This window comes from Dama dama, chromosome 7, assembly GCF_033118175.1.
Source record: "Dama dama isolate Ldn47 chromosome 7, ASM3311817v1, whole genome shotgun sequence".
In the NCBI taxonomy this organism is placed as follows: domain Eukaryota; kingdom Metazoa; phylum Chordata; class Mammalia; order Artiodactyla; family Cervidae; genus Dama; species Dama dama.
In genome coordinates this window covers 14,686,776-14,707,483 of record NC_083687.1, presented here as the reverse complement: position 1 = coordinate 14,707,483, position 20,708 = coordinate 14,686,776, and the positions used below count along the sequence as shown (strand labels likewise).

The 20,708-nt window shown below is 37.6% G+C and overlaps 1 protein-coding gene across 3 annotated transcripts in view; it reads left to right on the top strand.

The window, feature by feature from the left end:
* Positions 1 to 20,708, top strand: part of BTBD9 (BTB domain containing 9) — a 406,336-nt gene that overhangs the window by 209,434 nt on the left and 176,194 nt on the right. The window lies entirely within an intron of this gene.

Sequence of the window (20,708 nt, the reverse complement as noted above, 5' to 3'; positions counted from 1 at the left end):
AAGCCTTCTCTTAGAGACTGTCTACTGTAGTAGGTACTGTGACCTATATGTGGTAGATTTTCCAAAGCAGCTCTGATTTTAAATTGTCTGGCCCCTCACCATTCCATTTAGGTGATGTGATTCAGAAATTGTTCATCAGTCTGAACACTTGAAGACTTGATGGAGAGCATAGTATATAAAACCCTTGAGAATAGGGTACATGAGCTAATCATCTTGGCACACGCACCTCTAATTCTTTCAGCCAAGCATGGTGCCTTCCACTTAGATGCTCAATAAATATTTGAGTAAACTGACAGAGTGACTAACTCGCTGCATAAGAAGTAGGGTCTTAAAAAATACATAGAATTTGAAAACTTGGTGTTCTAGGATTAGGGACGCTGTAGGAATAAGCATATAAAAGCAGCAATGAATAGAGTGAGTTAGGGAGACTGTAGGTTCTTTATAGAGTGGAAGGCATGTACTAAAGTGAGAGTTTCCAGACTTCGGGTTTCACCAACTTGTGCAATTTCCAAAAGTAATTTTGCTAAGTAAAATGTTGATTGTCACCTTTGTCCCATAATACCAAACTATAGAGTGGATATACTTTTGGCCAAAAAGGGGCAATTCTTTAAATTGCTTATATTTTGCTGTGTTTTTAAAATTCTATGTCATTCTTTTTGTTCTGTACTAGGGAAAGCCGTTTATACAGATACAGGACATGGCCTCTAATACTAATAGGGTGCTCCCTCAGAGTTGTTGCAAAGGTTGCCATTCATAGGTAGCTGATGGTGTGCCAGGAAATGACTATAGCTTTGCAGCTGCCACCTGTTCGTCAGGACCTTGAGCCAGCCATCAGCTTAAGCAGTGGCATCACTGGAGGCGATTCTCCATATGTTTCTCAGAGTTTTGTAACTACCTTGATTTGGAGGAAGTATCTTAAGTGTCGTCCACATCTGGTTCATTCCCCCACTGATTTCTCATGCTTTTGGACTTGGTTTATATGTCATCCACAAGGAGCTAAATGTCTTGAATAAGAGCTCGTGTTTTTACTTCAGAATGTGCTCTGGGGCTTTCATTAGATAACTGCGTCTGAAATTACCAGGGGACTTTATACCACTTGCCTTGCAACTTCTTGATGATGCACATCATTAGTTTACCAAAGGAAAAAAAAAAATTGCACATCAAAAAATGATCAGTATCATTAGTTATCAAGGTAATGCTATTAATAAAACTACAGTGAGATACCACTTTATGCCCAATAGGATAGCTAGGATCAAAAAGTCTGATAACAACAAGTTTTGGCAAGGTTTTAGAGAAATTAGAACCCTCAGAAACTGATGGCGGCATTGTAAAAATGGTACAGCCACTTTGGAAAATAGTCTGACAGTTCCTCAAAAACCTAAATGTGGAGTTACATTATACTCAGCAGTTCCGCTTTTACATGTGTACCCAAGAGGAATGAAAACATATGTGCATATGAAAAATTGAAGATAAATATTCAGAGCATTATTCACAATAGCCAAAAGGTGAAAAAAAAAACAACAGATGTCCATCAGCTGATGAATGGCTAAACAAAATATGGTATAGCTATGCAATGGAATGTTATTCAGCCATTAAAAGGAATCATGTTACAACATAGATGAACCTTGAAAACATTATGCTAAGTGAAAGAAGCTAGTCACAAAAGATCACACATTATATGATTCCATTTATATGAAATATCCAGAATAGGCAAATCTGTAAAGACAGAAAATAGTGACTGCTTAGGACTGAAGAGATGGGAAAGTAGGGAGTCTGATATTTAAAATATATAAGCCTGCTCTCTGAGGTGATGAAAATGTTCTTAAATTTTTTGTGATAATGATTGTACACCTCTGTGAATATACTATAAACCGTGAAATTGTGTATGTTAAATGGGCAAATCATATCTTGCTAAAGCTGTTAAAACAGGATTTTCAAGTGGTCACTCTTGACGTGTGTATTTATAAATTTTATACATGCACTCCTCTAGTATTATGTACACTGTGTGTGTGCGTGCTCAGTCACGTCAGTTATGTCCAACTCTTTGCTATGTTGTGGACTGCCACCCGCCAGACTCCTCTGTCAATGGGAATTCTCCAGACAAGAATATTGGAGTGGATTGCCATGCCCTCCTTCAGAGGATCTTCCCAACCCAGGGACTGAGCCTGCATCTCTTATGTTTCCTGTGTTGGTAGGTGGGTTCATCAGTACTTGCACCACCTGCACAATTCAAAGTACACAGTAAAGTGAAAGTCTGTCAGTCGTGTCTGACTCTTTACGACCTCATGGACTGTAGAGTCCCTGGAATTCTCCGGGCCAGAATACTGGAGTGGGTAGCCTTTCCCTTCTCCAGGGGATCTTCCCAACCCAGGGATCAAACCCAGGTCTCCCACATTGCAGGCAGATTCTTTACCAGCTGAGCCACAAGGGAAGCCCAAATTCAGTATACAATAAAGGTATTAGTAACTTAAGTTCTAGTTATTTTCTTTTCTAACTAGTGAGTCACAATCTTACAAGCCCCTGGAGTGAATGTAGCTCACTTTGAAAACCACTCTTTTTGACCACGTAATAGAGATTAACATGCGTGAGGTAAGCCTGTGTAGGAAGGATGGATTTCTCAAATCCCAAGAGCCTGACATGATTGGACTGTGAAGGTGTCTGGAGGTCTCTGCCTTTCAGGGAGAATGAAAGCCTTCTGTGTGCTTTTATCCCAGAATACTCAAATATGTGATGGCACCAGCAGAAAGGTATTTCTGATCAATTTACTGTCCCATCAGGAAGAACTTTGAATGGCATGTGATGACAATCAGTGGTGGCCCTGTAACCTCATATTTTGTAATTACTCCTAAAATATATTCAATATGTATGTGGGACCCTACAGAGAGAGAAAGGAAAATATTCTATTCCCAACTGAGTGACATAAAGCTGTATTTTTATTAAGAGCTTTGACTGACATTATAAATCATAAATCACTAACGTGAAGCTTGAAGCACCAGAAGCCAGAGAGAAAATAGAACCTGTAAAATGTGCCATTCTGGTAGAGTTTAATTTTCATAGTGGCAAGGGTTTTAAAGCTATCATATATAGTAAATTAAGGCATCTAATTTTTTATTCAGTTTTCCTTTTTCAGGTGAGCTAGTCTTGACCTTTTGTGCCATTTCTTTATATATCAGCTGATAATAATCAATTTGGATATTTCTGTATTTGAGTGATTGGTTCTTGGGAAAGGTGGTGAATAATTACTGCATATTTTCATAAATCTTTGTATACTGTAAAGCACAGGCTGTTGTGAATGAATGTGGACACCCAATAACATCCAACATGGGGCTGTAAGTTTTTTGTTTTGTTTTGTTTTTCATTTATTTTTATTAGTTGGAGGCTAATTACTTCACAACATTGCAGTGGGTTTTGTCATACATTGACATGAATCAGCCATGGAATTACATGTATTTCCCATCCCGATCCCCCCTCCCACCTCCCTCTCCACCCGATTCCTCTGGGTCTTCCCAGTGCACCAGGCCCGAGCACTTGTCTCATGCATCCCACCTGGGCTGGTGATCTGTTTCACCCTAGATAACATACATGCTATTCTCTTGAAACATCCCACCCTCGCCTTCTCCCACAGAGTCCAAAAGTCTGTTCTGTACTTCTGTGTCTCTTTTTCTGTTTTGCATATAGGGTTATCATTACCATCTTTCTAAATTCTATATATATGTGTTAGTATTCTGTAATGTTCTTTATCTCTCTGGCTTACTTCACTCTGTATAATGGGCTCCAGTTTCATCCATCTCATTAGAACTGATTCAAATGAATTCTTTTTAATGGCTGAGTAATATTCCATGGTGTATATGTACCACAGCTTCCTTATCCATTCGTCTGCTGATGGGCATCTAGGTTGCTTCCATGTCCTGGCTATTGTAAACAGTGCTGCGATGAACACTGGGGTGCACGTGTCTCTTTCAGATCTGGTTTCCTCAGTGTGTATGCCCAGGAGTGGGATTGCTGGGTCATATGGCATTTCTATTTCCAGTTTTTTAAGAAATCTCCACACTGTTTTCCATAGTGGGAGCTGTAAGTTTAGTACAGATGTTTAATACTTGTTTATTGGTGGTGATATTGATGTTAGAGAGTTGAAAAAGAGTATTTTGAAATTTCCTAGCTCTGTTTGAAATGTACAGAGAACATGGTATTGCATTTGCTTGTTTTTTGGCACAATAATGTATCATTAACAATTTATTGTGGTGTATCAAGCCATGAAACCGACCACGTCTTGAGCATATTTCTCTGGCAGGCAGAAGTGCAGATTTTATGTATTGAGCTAAAGGAAATGAAATTTTCTCAGCAAGGGTAGGCAGAAAGAAATTTGGTTCTAGATATATGTCTTTAAAATGTGGAGAAAATAAGTTTAAAAGATTATTAAATCCTCACGTCTATTAATTAATCTCTATACTATAAATTGTCACAGATTTCCTGCCAGTTAAAGACAGTGAAAAGACCAAATGGAGAATTTGGTACATTACATACTCCTAAAAAATTATTATTACACTATTGTCTTTTCCCCCTTTGTTTAAAAATCTTTTTAGCTGGTATAAAAACCTGTGGTCTAATTCAGCTTAGATTCATTCTTGAGAAATGATAGGATAGTGCATCATAAAACACAATGTATGTAACCCCTTTTTAAAAATGTAGCTTTTATGATGACATTTTAATATTTTAGAAGTCATGAAGGCTTAAAGTTAAGTTTCAGTTTAAATGATTCTCAGGTTTTGGGTATTAGTATTTATTAGAAACAGAGTCATTTCAAGGGTAAAGATTAAAAACAGAATAAGTGTTTTCATACATATACAAAAAACTACTGGCCAGAGGATTGATGGGGACTGCCATTTTCAACATACTTCATTTGAAAAGGACTGTATCCAATCTCTAAACACACTAAATTCTGTTAGTATGTTACTTTTCAGTCAGTGTGAACTCTAGTAGTACTGTGAAGAGATAGGAAAAAGCTAGTATATCATGTGCAGAAAATACACAAAACTCACTGTTCCAAAGCTCTTTGTTCCCTTTTCCTTGATGACAAACATAAAGCTGTAAAAGAAATCATTATAAAAGTATAAGTAGACTGAAGTCCTAACAGCTAATATAGATGCTAAGTTATGCCATCTTCCTTTTTCTTTTCTTAAGACACAAAACAAAACAACCCCTAATGTTGGAGTGGTGATACTGCTATTGTACAAGTTAAATGCAAGAGAGGCCCTAGTTACCAACAACATGGTCGGGCTCCAGCCAATTAAGCTGTGAACCTCAAAGCTGTTCTCCTAAAGAAGACTTGTTGTCAGGGCATTTATATTGGAAGCATTTTCTTGGCACAAAGTGCGCATCTGAACATTTAAATCCAAATATGCTAACAGATGTCTCTTGAGCAAGAACATCATAAAACCAGATTTCACTTGAGTGAGGAAAATACTTTTTCCATCATTTTATGTTTTTCACTTGGAGGTTACATTTCACTTTAGACGATGGCCCTGTGGACTATGATTAGAAGGTAGAATTGGTACATCCTATCAGTGTGAGGTGAGCACATGCATTTCAAATCAAAGTGATGCTACCTAGTTCTGAGAGCATAGAATACTAATGAAATGAACCATTATTTTTCTCTTTTGGTTTTCAGGCCTCTTTACTGCAAATGTCTGACACTCTGTAAATTCACTCTCTTTTATGGTTCTGCATAAGTGTATTTGGCATCTAGGCAAGTCCTTTTCCCAAGTATTTAGTGGAGTAGCTTATCTATTTGGATTTCTCCTCTGGGCACAGATAGAACAAAATGAATGATATATTTTTAGGAGTTTTCTCCCAAATCCATATGTTGTATCTTGTGGCCTTACGTGTAATGTGTCCCACTGACCAGATACCCACTACTGAATAATGTATGTTAGATATGTGATCCCATTATAAGCTTTTGTTTTATAATTCTAGGTTCAATAAAATCTTTGCCTACTGCAAACAAATATATAAAGATTTTCACCCCGAAACACTACAGTAGTTGAAAAAGAAATGTGATTTGATTATTTAGCTTGAAGTTCCTAGTAAAGTGAATTCCAAGAGTAAATTCCTGAATGCCTCATTGTTCATTCCATTCTTTCTTATTACATGATATGGAATGTCACTTCTGAGGCACATTGGATACATAGTTGGACCAAATGGAAACTCGAGACCAAAATGATCAGCAACATAGAGTAGACTTCTAGCAAATAAGAATAACTCAGAAAATATATCCCAAATATATTATACCTTTATTACATTTTAGTAGTCATAATATTAAAATTTGACCTAATAATGTCAGAATCAGAATTCTCAGCAATGTCCCCTGTGAACACTGTTATCTATCACATTATATAGTGCATAGCAGCACAGTAATGCTACTATGAACACTTTCAACTCCAGTCTGAGTTGGAACAGCTTATTTTTCTCTAATTCTGTATTCTTCCTTCCTTTGATATTTATTCCATTTAAATGGAAGATAATTTATCACAGATGTCATCATATGTTATTTTGGAGTCTTTCCTCATGAAATTTTGAGGTGGCAAAGTTGACATCTACCTTAAATTTATCCTTATATGACATGAAAATTTCTCAAATAGAATTGTTTCTTGAAACTCATATGTGGAACAGAACTAAAATAGAAGGTTTTTGCTTAAGGTTATGAATGATAGCTTATCAAATAATATTATAAAGGTTAGAATTATGATGTTATTTAATCTCTAATAGTTGGCCTGCTATTTTTAAAAATTTCATGGGGTATTTTGATTCAAAGCTTATAATGTTTTTCCTAAAGATATCTAGAAAATTTGTTCCTTTAAAATTTTTATACTATTTTTAAAGCTTAGTTTCTATTCACAGTTATTACAAAATATTGGTTATATCCCCAGTGTCTTACAATACGTCTTTAAGCCTGTGTTACACCCAGTAGTTTCTACCTCCCACTCCCTACTTCCATAGTGCCCCTCCCCCACTCCCATAACCACTAGTTTGTTCTATCTGTGAGTCTGCAGCTTTATGTTATATTCACTAGTTCATTGTATTTTTTTAAATTCCACATGTAAGTCATATCATGCAGAATTTCTCTTTCTGACTTATTTCACTTAGCATGATGCCCTTCAACTCCATCCATGTTGCTGTAAATGGCAAAATTTTGTTCTTTTCTTATGGTTGTTGTATTCTGGTGTGTGTGTGTGTGTGTGTGTGTGTATTCCACAGCCTTCTTTATCCGTCCATCTGTTGATGGACACTTAAGTTGTTTCCATGTCTTGGCAATTGTAAATAATGCTGCTGTGAACATTGGGGTTGCATGAATCTTTTCAAATTATTGTTTTTGTTTTATCAGATATATACCTAGGAGTAGAATTGCTGGGTCATATGATAGTTCTGTTTTCAGGTTTTTGAGAAACTTCCATACTATTTTCCACAATGGCTGCACCAGTCTACATTCCCACCAAAAGTGTACGAGGGTTCCCTTTTCTCCATGTCTTCACCAGTGTTTGTTATTTGTAAGACTTTTTGATGGTAGCCATTCTGACAGATGTGTGGTGATATCTCACTGTGGCTTTGATTTGCCTTTCCCTGATGATTAATGATGTTGAGCATATTTTCATGTGCTTGTTGGCCATCTGCATTTCCTCTTTGGAAAAATGTCTATTCAGTTCTTCGGCCTATTTTTCAATCAGGTTGCTTGTCTTTTTGATGTTGAGTTGAATGAGCTGTTTATGTATGTTGGATATTAATCCCTTTTTGGTAATGTAATTTGCAAATATTTTCTTCCATTCAGTAGGTTGTCTTTTCATTTTGTTGATGATTTCCTTTGCTGTACAAAAGCTTTCAAGTTTAATTAGGTCTCATTTATTTATTTTTGCTTTTATTTCCTTTACTTTAGGAGAGGGATCCAAAAACACTGTTTCTTAATATTTGCAATATTAATCTACTTCCCATTTATTTGACCACTCTGGGTTTTAGGAATTAATTTTGTACATGAAATCAATAATAAAATAATCATTATTATTGTAGTTTTTTACTCTTAAGATTTCAATATCAAAATTATAGAAGGAACTTTTCATACCAAATTGTATCCATCCAGCATGCTTACCTCTATTTGAGAGCAAACAGTCAGATATTAACTGTAAGTCCAAATGGCCTACCTTGTTCGTATTACTTTGGTTGTTAGATTTTATAGGAATCTACATGACATGTGATACCGATTGTGAATACATTCAGATGCCAAAAATGACACTGAAGCAGACCTTAGGCTTTTAGCACCCTTCAAGCCTAAGATTGAAGCCAAATAGCAGATAACTGAAGCCCGGAACTTCTAGGTTTTACATGGAACAAGTATATTTTTGTCAGTGTGTTTCATATAAGACCAAATTCCCCATGAAGCCTGGAGGCCTTCCTAGGAAGCCCTGGGAAACATCCTAGGAATGTTTTTCTATTGAATTGGGCACCATATTCAAGCATTATCTTCTTGTGACATTTGAAATCATTCAGGAGCTATTAAATGTACACAGTCAAACTGTTTCCCTGTCTCCTGGGGCTTGAAAACACTGATTTTCCTTATCATTTATGTGACTCTTAGGAAATACTGGTTGCGAAGGCCTGCTAATATGTATTTTTTGGAGGTGGTTATTCCAGGTCGTAAATGCTAACTGGTCTAACTTCTGTGTGAGCTAAGCAGGCCTTTGCTGGTGAGATGCTTTTTGCAAATCCAAAAGAATATTTGCCAAAGACCTAGGCTCAGAGGAAAGATAAAAAGGAATTTATATCTGACAGCAATCTTTGTGTCTTTTAATACCATTTTATTGAATTCTTCATAAGGTGAAAACTACTCAGTGAGTCTAAAGATATACAAATTAGACCTGGAGAATCAAGCACATTTGATGTTATAGCACAGAAGCAGTAAAACTTTATATAATGCAATGTGCTTTATTTTTATATCACCTAATTCACAGTATCACAAGACACTTTACAGAAAGAGTCAATTGCAAGCTTAAAAGAAAAAGGAAACTTTTAAGGTGAGATTTAAGGACAGAATATACTCGAATTTTGCAACTGAGTCAGAGTCACTGTGACTTTTGTGCTGCGATTAAAATTATACTTGAGGTTTTTCCACTGAGCCCTGAAATGTCAGCTTGCCAATGGGGGATATTGTATGACCAAGGAGGGTGCTGGACAGTCGTCCAGTACAAAAAAACATCGACTCTGCTACAGCTTGATCATTCACTCAAAGTCCACACTCCTATTTGTCCTCCCAGTTATCAAGCCAGGGCTTCCACCAGACACCTGTTTATTTGTTTTTGCCTCTGTCTTCTGCTTTAGAGATTTTTTATCATATGATCGTCTAAGTAACCCTTGATTTTCTTCTTGCTATTAACAGTAAAAAACTAAAATCTGATTGAAGCTTTGAATATGTGTTTGAGTTTCACTGTAGGGCAGTGGTTCTTAACCATGGCTGAATGTAAGAATCTCCTAGGGAGCTTTTAAAAATCCCAGGGCACTCCTAGGTGCCCCTCCCTAAGGCGTTAAGTCAGACACTATCAGTAGTGGAATACAGGCATCATTTTTTTTTTTTAAGCTTCCAAGGTGATACTAATGAGCAATCAATTTTGAGAACCATTGGTGAGTCATGTGTTATGGAATCCCAGATGCTAGTATTTTAGGAGTTTTTCCTCCCCTTAGTCTAGTCAGATTCTTTGGAAAAGAAATATTTGCCTAGAGAGTAAAGGTCTAGCTGCCATTGTTCCAGTTGATGAACAGAAAGATGGTTGGGTACCTCAGTATTCCTTAGTAAGTATGGTCCATTAATCCCTTGATTTCAGTAAGATACCTATGTATTCAACTGCCTAGGTCAACTTCTCGTCCAAAGACTTTTGTCTTCTCTGAAAGGTGAACCAAGTTTTCTGTTGGGGTAGGAGATGGGATCACCCATTGGATTGAGTGATAAGGAAGGAGTCTAGATACTTAACTGCTTAACATTAATAGCTTTCACCCCATCCTCACCTGTCTTTAAGTTCTAGTTACAGAGGCATCAAGTCTCAGAGTTTTCTGAGACTTTTCAGGACTCTATAGCCTAACAGAGATTTATTCTTATCATCCCCACTGCTAACCAGGAATCAGCTGAGAACTGATCTGTTAAGACAGTTCCCAGCCTTCAAAATTTTATTACCTTTTCTTCTTTTCTTCCTGTCCTTTGGCTTTGACTTTTTTTAAAAAATCTTTTTATTGAAGTTTTAAGTGATTTTGGTGGGACTGAACTTTTGGTGAATGCTTATTTTCTGCAAAGCTGTTATTCCACTATCTTCCATTGTTATTGTCCGAAGTCAGCTGTCAGTCTTGTGATCTAGCAAGCCTGTGCATGCAATATGTCTATTTTTTCTCTGGCTACTTTCCAGATCCACATTTTGGTTTTGATGTTCTTCCATTTCACTGCAATGTATTTAGGTATGGATTTCTCTTTGCCCTGTTTGGGGTTCATTGTGATTTATCTGAAGATTAATGTTTTTCAGTAGTCTGGAAAATGGTTATCTTATACCTAATTGAATATTGCCCCTCTCTCTTTCTTTATATTTCTTCTTTCTAGAGTCTTGATTAGATGTGTTTGGCTTCTTCACTCTGATCTTCATATTTCCTAATCTTCATTTCTTTTTGTCTCTATACAACTTTCTGTGTAATTTCTTTAGCTCTATCTTCCTTTTTTAAAATTAATTTTCTCCAACTGTCTTTGATCTTCTGGTTAACTTAAATTCATCAGATTTTTTTTTTTTTTTTTACAGATTACATTTTTTAAAGTTTCTCTAAGAATTGTGAGTTTTCTTAAATATACTTTGTCAATTTTGATAGTCTTGTGTTTCTTTATCACACTTGCAGTCTCCTCTTTATTTAAACATATTAAGCATGTTCATTTATATTGTCCACAGTATTAGGCTAGTAACATTAGATTGTTGTTTCTGCTGACTCTGACTCACTGATGCTTTTTCCTCATGTATTTAGTGATTCTTTTTATTAAGAGCTTGTATTCCTTGGAATTTTTTGTGAGAATTATTTAAGAACTGCATGTAAGTGTGTTTCTCCATGGATGAGTTGGTTAGCTTTTCTCTGATACTGAAGGACAGTCTACCAACCAAACATCATTTAAAAGTTAATTTTTATTTTCAGGTTTTTCAGGTTACCTTGATGGTATGAATTCTGGCCTGAAACCTGGATGAGAGTATACTTGTGCTTAAGAACTTTTAAAGGCATTTTTTCCTTTTTAATTTTCTTTTAATATGTATGTAAAGAAAAAGAGGAAAGAACAGTTTTTCTATTCTACTAAGGATCATGGCATCTGGTCCATCACTTCATGTGAAATAGATGGAGAGACAGTGGAAACAGTGTCAGAATTTATTTTTTGGGGCTCCAAAATCACTGCAGATGGTGATTTCAGCCATGAAATTAAAAGACGCTTACTCCTTGGAAGGAAAATTATGACCAACCTAGATAGCATATTAAAAAGCAGAGACATTACTTTGCCAACAAAGGTCCGTCTGGTCAAGGCTATGGTTTTTCCAGTGGTCATGTGTGGATGTGAGAGTTGGACTGTGAAGAAAGCTGAGTGCTGAAAAATTGATGCTTTTGAACTATGGTGTTGGAGAAGACTCTTGCGAGTCCCTTGTACTGCAAGGAGATCCAACCAGTCCATCCTAAAGGAGATCAGTCCTGGGTGTTCATTGGAAGGACTGATGCTGAAGCTGAAACTCCAGTACTTTTGGCCACCTCATGCGAAGAGTTGACTCATTGGAAAGACCCTGATGCTGGGAGGAATTGGGGGCAGGAGGAGAAGGGGGTGACAGAGGATGAGATGGTTGGATGGCATCACTGACTCAATGGGCATGAGTTTGAGTAAACTCCGGGAGTTGGTGATGGACAGGGAAGCCTGGCGTGCTGTGATTCATGGGGTCACAAAGAGTCAGACACGACTGAGTGACTGAACTGAAGAATCAAGTTCCAGTTAAAAAAGACTTTCTCCTGTTGCAAGACAGTTCTTACTTCCTTTTTTCATTCCTTCTCTCTGTTCTTTCTTTTTTTCCCCTTTCCTCCCTTCCCTCCCTCTTCTTTTATTTATTTATTTATTTTTTTAAGTTAACCACTGAAAGTGTCACCCTTTGTGATCTTGGGCTTTTGTTCAGGAGTCCCTGACTCAACAACTCACCCCATTCAGACCCTAGGCTTTGTCTTCTTTCCCCATGTACACATGTGGCCTGCTAAAATCCAAACTGCTCCCAGGGATCAGCAAGTAACCCCAGGGTAGGGTGATCATGTATCCAGTATGCCTGGAAAAATATGAGTTTGTTGTAGCTTAATTATTTCTACTCAAAAAATGTCCTGGTTTGGGTAATAAATTATATGGTCACCCTACCACCGGGCAAATATCAGCACTACAAGTTGCTCATCCCTGAAAAGGACTCTTTTTTAAAGATTCTTGCCTCCAGTTGTTTTCTGTACTTTACTGCCAGCTTAACCATACTTCTGAAAGAATTAAGAAATATGTTTTATTCATTATTTTTGATATTCATCATGAGGAGGGATTTCTCCACACATACAGTCAGCTGTGTTGCTAGAAAGAGAAGTCATGCCTCTATCTTTTAAAAGATCTTCTCTAAGAAAGAATCTGAAGATTTCTTTTTTAATAAGAACTTACTGCATTCTTTCCTTTTATCACCCTGTTGATTATCTAACATTTCATAGATTAGAAAAATTATTCTATTCTATTCAAATGAAAAATATACTGTGTAGTAAATTAATGTTTTAGATAGTATGATTATGAAAAAAGAGAGGAATATCATAACAACCTTCTCAAATATTGTAACTAGAAATTCCCAGGAGGGTCTAGAATTATTAAAGGGAGTGAGAGATAGTTCTGGGTAAATCTAATAAAAGTGTGTGTGTATGTACATGTGCATGTTCTTAATTTGTATGAATCCAAAAATGAAATACAAAGTAAACTGAGAAACAAAAAACCAAAGTAGAGATTAAATCTGTTCCTCATCTACAGATAATAGATTGCTTTGGCCTCATCTGTAACAGTGGTATACTATCGCTGGTTTCTGATATTCTGAAGAGGTGCCATAATAAATAATGTCTGTCCCTTCATCCCTAAATAGACAGGATGTTTTCATTCTGTTATGAGTAATTGTTTCCAATGGAAACACTAGTACTAACCCCAGAGTAGCCTCATTGCTGTGTCTGACATGGTTTCTTCTGAAAAGAATGTATTAGGCAGCAGTATATAGTTACATACTAAAATGGGTCTTCTATAAAGGAATAAGAAATTGTTATGTAAAGTGTTTACTTTTCATTTATTTACATCAAAACAGACTTGCATCAAGTTCAACCAAAAATGTATATACTTTCTTAACAGAATAAGGTGGGTATAAAAAAATATATAGTAGAGTCAATAACTGAACCTGATAAAATATTATCAAGACCTCATACATCAACCCAAGAAACTGGATTAGATAAGCCTAACTTCCCTCAAGAAACTTATCCTCTGCTTTGAAGAGTGGCCTTTAGTAGAAGGCGGGGTTGGGGAGTGGGTGTCAATGAACAGAATAATGCACTTAAAATTATGACACACAGTATATTCAGATGGCAGTCATTGTAATTCTAATTATCCAGTGCATTCAGGGTACCGGATAGCTTTTTATGATTATAACCACTCCAAGAAGGACAAATATAAGGTAATAAGCATATAGAGCTATCAAGTACCCAGAGTGCATAGTCTAGATAAAATGAATGGTATCAGAATACATCAGCTTGTCTCCAATTTTCTTTGTACACAATTGCAGTAAAATTTGATTTGCATTGAAGGGTGTTAGGAGGTTTCTTAGTGGTTAATGACTTACATAATGATTTTCTTTTTATCAGAGAGTTAACACAGTTCTTGTTTCTGGATTTAGAATGATTTTGTTACAGCCTTCTTTTCATTTAACTTAAATGTCTATCTGCATACATCCCTATATCATTTGAGGTGTGTACATTTAAAAAATTAACCTCTGAACATAGTCATATTATTTAAACTGTGGGAAGATTCTGGCATTGAGTATAAAATTTCCTCCTCTTAGTTTAATTCATATTTCTCATTTTCTTGTTTCCTACCATAATAACAGACATTGCCAAAGAAAAACATTCTTCATCCTAGGAATACCCTTTAACATTAATTTGTAGAGAACAGGTACCTATTTAGTCAGCCCCTCGCTAACTGCATGTGCTTAACTCTTTCAGTCTTTCTGCCTGAGCCATCCCTCTGAGCTTTTCTTCACATGCATTGTTGTTGTTTAGTTGCTCAGTCCTGTCTGACTCCTTTGTGACCCCATGGACTGTAGCTTGGCAGGCTCCTCTGTCCCTCTGGTTTCCCAGGTAACGGATACTGAAATGGGCTGCCATTTCCTTCTCCAAGGGATCTTTCCCACCCAGGGATCAAACCCACGTCTCCTGCACTGGCAGGTGAATTCTTGACCACTTAGCCCTTAGTGTGTGTGCTCAGTCTTAGGTGACTCTTTGCAACCCCATGGACTGTAGCCCACGAGGCTCCTCTATCTATGGAATTTTCCAGGCAAGAATACTGGACTGGGTTGTCACTTCCTTCTCCAGGGGATCTTCCCCACCCCGGGATTGAACCTTGGTCTCCAGCATTGCAGGCAGATTCTTTACCACCTGAGTCACCAGGGAATCTACCTGCAGTGCAGGAGACTGGAGTTTGATCCCTGGGTCGGGGAGATCCCCTGGAGAAGGGAATGACTGCCCACTCCAGTATTCTCGCCTGGAGATTCCACAGACAGAGAAGCCTGGCGGGCTACAGTCCATGGGATTGCAAGAGTTGGATATGACCGAGTGACTAACACTTGTTTACTTATTTCAGCCACCAGGGAAACCCGTAAATTTTCTTCATTTTGCATAATGTCTTAACTTTTGTGTTTCAAAAAAAAAGACTATACCGTTCTGTGGGTTCCCATGCTTGTTAAGCAGCAGGGGATAATTTGGAGTTTGCTTTTTTGCCCCCAAAATCCTGAGTCTGCTTTCTAGTTGTATTGAGCAAGACATATAAGATTGCAGACTTGGTTTTAGTTTCCTTGCAGACTTTAGTTTTCTGTCATAGTTATTCCTGCACAGTTTTTCTTGATTGGCTCAAGGTTAACTGTTTTGAAAAAGTTTTAGCTAAGTCCACATTTACATTTTTAGTTGAGTAATAAACTGATGTTCAAAACTTGCTACTTCTGCTGGAATTGCTGTGTGTGTGTGTGTGTGTGTGTGTGTGTGTGTGTGTGTGTGTGTGTGTGTGTGTGTGTGTGTGTGTGTGTGTGTCCATCCCTAGCAACTCAAGCACGCCTGAAATTTTCAGTTTGCCCTTTCCCACAGACCTTGTCTTCCTTGAAGAAGTCTGTTCGATAATTCAAATGGTTAAATTCCTCTGAGTAAGAAAAGGTCTGATATTGTGGCCAGAGTTCAAATATCTGGTAACCCTTCATGGTATGGTTAGCAGTCTTAGACAACACTCTGGAAGACGCTGTTCTCAGCCTCAGCTCTCTGACTTAGGTGTTTGCCAACTTTCCATCCTCTGTTACTCGAGACAGTGATTAGCATGTGTTACTATTTGAACTTGCCAAGAAGATTGTAAGCACGTTCAGGGCACACACTTTCTAACTTACACTAAGACTTTTTTTTTTTTACACTAAGACTTCTTAATGCCAGTCCTAGCCCAATAGCATGCGTCTTATGTTTGCTCAGTAAATACTTGATGCTAATAAAAAGCAGGCTACAAGTAATTTAGTTGTCCAAATAAGCCTTTTCACAGTTCTGTTGAACACGATTTTAACCAAATTTATATTTCATCATTATATCACCAGTGCTTTGCATTCTGAGAAAGAGCTCATGTGGACAACTCAACAGCATTTCTTCCATTGACTCTCCTGCTACTTATCTAGTCCTGGCACATCTTACCTCCCGACTACTCCTACAGTCCTGCTTTTGCCAAGGGACTTAGAATCAGATAGATAGAAAGAATATTGAGACGTGATTCAGTCCATACCCTTATCTTAAAGACAAGAACATATAAAAGACAACTCTAAGCCTCTTTTCTCCCCCCTCAAATCTCCAGAGTGATGACTATCACATCTTAGCCACTCTTGGAGACGGCCTTGTGTTTTTTGCACATTGTGTTCCAAAGATCACTAAAATGTCACTGCTAACTCTGAATTCCTGTTCTTGTCACTGTAGTCAGGGGAGAAAAGCCAGTGACTCTTTTCTAAGACTCAGTGGGTGTATCCATAGGTCTATCAGTGCCTTCAGGGCCACATAAAAGGTATTGATTTCATGCTGATTTCTGTGAAGGGTTCTTTTTGTAGGTTTGTGTGAATGTGCGTGCGTGTGTGTGTGTGTGTGTGTGTATTTGTGTATTGGGAGTGGTATTTGTGTGCATGCATGCATAATTAAAAAATAATTTGTTTAAAATCGAAACATTTCATTAATTACTTTATTCATTCTGGTGATTATACTAAAACGAGAAGCCTCAGGAAGACAGTTCTGTTAATAGGGTACAGTAAATTTAAATAATTTATTAGATTTTCAAATGCTATTTATAATATTCTATACACTTCTGAATATCAATAAATCTAGCTCTGAAGTTTACAGAACATAACTTTTCTGTGCTTCTCTTGTCCTTATGTAGCTTGAATGTTGATAAAAAACTTATTTTTCAGAAAGATGCTAAGCACTGAAGCATAGAAGATGCAACTGCTATTTACTTTAATGTCTAGATATTTCTATTCCAGTTTTGATTTTTAATATCAACTTTTTGGCCTGATTGTTAAACCAGTATTAAAAAGTTTGCTTGTACTGCCCAACACTAAATATAATAGAATTCTTTCCTGGAGTGCATATTTTATGGTCTCATTAAAACAGAGACAATCAAAATAAGTTTCCTTCAACACAAATTGTGTTTTTAAGTAATGTACTAATAATGTGGCAAACACAATGATGACTTAATCATGATCGCCCTACTAGATGAACTTAAAACCTATTAATGTCCAAAGTTTAATCATACATTTTACTTTTAATCCATTATGGGTATTTAGCTTCTTGAGAAGAGTAGCCAGCAAGGACCAACACCATGGTCCTTGTCAAATGATGGTCTCCACACAGATAGCCAATGACCCTAAGGCTCCGAAGGCTTATTTAAAGGACCTAATTCTACCCCTCCCCAAAGATAAAGAAATGCACACACATATACACACATGCAAACTGTACAGAGAAACTAGAGGAGGTGGTGGAGAGAAACAAGGAAAAACAGGTAGAGAAGGAAACCCAGCTTAGAGTTTTCATAGAATCTGACAGACCTTTGCTGTTTCTGTTTTATGATAGAGTAAGACGCTTTTGAGTAGAAAACAAGGTGTTTGGATATATCACACGTAGAAAGTGGTAGAAACCATGATAGGTTTGGGAAAATTGTGGGAAGGGAGACTGGAAGGAGGCTCCTGTGGCCTGAGTGGACGGTACGGAGAGAAAGTCAGGGGGGTCTGAACAGCTCTTCTAGGACTTTCTAACACCATGGTCTCAACTCTGAGAGTGCCAAGAATGTATTCCATTAAAAAAAGGAAATAAACAGAGAAAATGATAAATTTGTTTTTCTTGATAAAAATGGGTTTTATCCTGTTCTGCTTCATACTTTAAAGTGTTTTTTCTTTCCTTGAAGGATCTGTAGATTGGTGGTACAGGCTTTTTATCTAGATGGTGTTGCCTATTTTGATTTGTAGAAAATGGGTTATGTCAGTCCACACCAGTCCACTAAAACCCCAGCTCTCCACTGCAGAAATAGCCTGAGGAAGTGACAGATTAGTGTACCTCATCATACAGTGATTAGGCTTAGTGTCTTTTAATAAATAGGTGTGACTGCACGTGGGAAGAGAATAGACTGGCAGTTTATACAACGATATACGTTCCTAGGGATTTTGGTGATATTTAAATTTTAATCACTTTAGATTTGGGGCTATGAGTGAGCTGAAGATATATGGCTAAAGATTCTGTCACTCAAGGCCCAGAGATGCTTGTCTCTTTGTTGATACAAGTGACTGGATGGCCCAGGAGATGTTGAATTGTGTACATTGCATTTTCCTGTGGGATTCTCGGGGGAGAACATCTAATTGAACTTATTTCTTTCACACTGAGGTGTTGTGATTTGTTGTTGTTAAGTCTATGGATAAAACTGTCTTCTGTTTTATTCAGGTTGTCCACAACAGTATACAAATCTCCCCTTCAGTTTCACAAAAATTAAAAATAGACATTGAGGCCATAGAAGGCACAAAGATTTTTAAATTTTATTAATTTTCCCAATTGTAATCACAGGTTAGATACTGATAATAACAGTTTGGAGACAGGAAAGAAGATCAGCCCACATCATGTTTATTGGATTCACTGTGGGTGCACGCCTTATTTTCTGAGCTAACCTTGTTTACATTATTTTCAATGTGCTGGCGTGCAGATTACAGAAAGATTGGGAAGCTGAGAGATTTATTATTTACAGAAGGTGGACAGTAGAGTCTATTGCTTTAGGAAAACACACAGCTCGGGGCAGCAGCCAGTCTGACATTAATGAATCATGGTGATGGCAGTGACCTTGAAAAGTCATCCATCTCATTCACCCCGTGTTTTTGCACAGGTCTGCGTCTCACAAACATCCCTGGTCAGAACTAACCTGTCTGCCACATGTTGGTCGAGATCCCTGGTAAGGAGGGTCTCCTCTGGTCCTCCTGGCCAGTGAAGATCTGGTGATCCTGCGTGGTCTCAGCATCCCTCACAATCACACTGGGCTGGTTTTATTCATTGCTGCCTGATTATTGGAACACCCTTCAGAGCTTAAATTTTTCTGCCTTTTGGAGCGAAAGCCAAAGTTAAACTCGAGCAAAATAAAAGATCTCATCTGTGCACAGTACACAAAATGGTAAATTGTCCCAGGCGGACTGGATCGCCTTTCAGTAAACTAATACTGCTGAGATCCATTAAAGCAGTAGGGGGCTGCCAAGTACTCACATCCTAGACTCATCAACTTGTTTTTCTGCTGACCACTCAGTCAGTCAGCAAGAGCAATGCGATAAGTCCTAGATGATAAACATGGTTCTTTTTCAGAGACAGAATGGATCACAGCAGAGAAGAAAAAATGTTTCAGATGAGAAAATAAATGCCGGGAGCAAGGTCCTTTCAGATGAGAGCAGGTCCTTTCAGATCCACGAGGGTCTCATATTCCATATAGAAATTTGGGCATGAGGGCATTTAAAAAACGCCCCATACCAGGCCCTTACTCTCAGACGCCTGCATGTCTGCAGAACATCTCAGGGAAAACCCTTGACTCTGTGGCGTGTTAAGGGCAAATTTCAGTACTTGTTTAATAGAGTAGAGACATTTGTTGCAATGAAATGTAGATCTGCTGTTAGTATGAATTTATTGTGCTGCTCTAGCATCTTTATTATTTCCTATAAAATACAATCTGATTTAAAAATAACTGGTCCTGTGACACTTACAAGGTTGAATCTGATGGAATGTCCATTGCAGATGAATAGCCCTGTAAATAATTTATGTCTTTTGTCTCTTATATGTGGATTCTCTTAGACCTACAGTAATTAGCAATAAGTTCTGGAGTAAACTAGTGAGTGAAAGTATCAGAAAGTCATGTAGGTTAGTGAGTTCTATTGATTCTTTAAAATAATTCTATAGTAATGACTATGGGAAAGAAGCCAGTGTTTTTCCAAGTCTGATTAATAGCTGATTTAATTCATAAGCCTTAAAGCCCAAAGCAAAGATTCATTTGTTTTCAATTCTGTTTTATGTTTTTTGGAGCATTGAGGCTTGCATAGTTTATTTAAATGAGGTACCTTTATGATTTTTAATATGAGTGCCCCCCCATTTACACAGAAAGCAATATATTATATTCAAAAAGGCAGGATGAGTGAGTAGTCCTGGCTTTGAAACAAACAAAGGCAACCTGGATACCATACTGGATGTCAGTTCTCTACTAACACTGACATAATCAAGTCCCTTAGATTGCAAATAATAGAAATCTACTCAGATTGGCTGAAACAGACTGGGAATTTGCAATCAGGATACAGGGGTAGCTGATGGAATGAAGGAAAGAAATGTGGTCAGGCCTCACTAGAGACCAAAATAGGGACTCGAAGGTGGTTGTGAGCTGGTGTTATTTTTGTTGTCCTTCCAGGGATGTACAGTCCCTGTCTCCCCACTACTTCTGTCTAGAGACTTTCTCTTCTTCCGTGACAACATACCACCAATCATGGTTGCCTTCATTTCAGATTTATATTACTTCTGATTTCAAGAAATACCAACCACCTAGCCGGAGCAGTAATTCCTAATTCCAGATTCCCAGAAACAGACTCAGTTTGGCTCACCCTCTCAGGTGGCCAAAGAGCTGTGGCCAAGGGGACAAGGTGGTTCAGCGCCAAAAGGGCACTAGGGAGAAAGTTCCAATTTTGCCTAAGATATTTCTTGTTATCCGTCTTCCCTTACCTGCCTCTCTGCTTCTGTGAGTGTTACAATACTCACATTCTTTAGAGCAGCTACTTCCAAAGTTGCAGAAGAGAAGATACTAAAGATGCTTCAGGCAGAGGAAGCTGCAGGAGGAG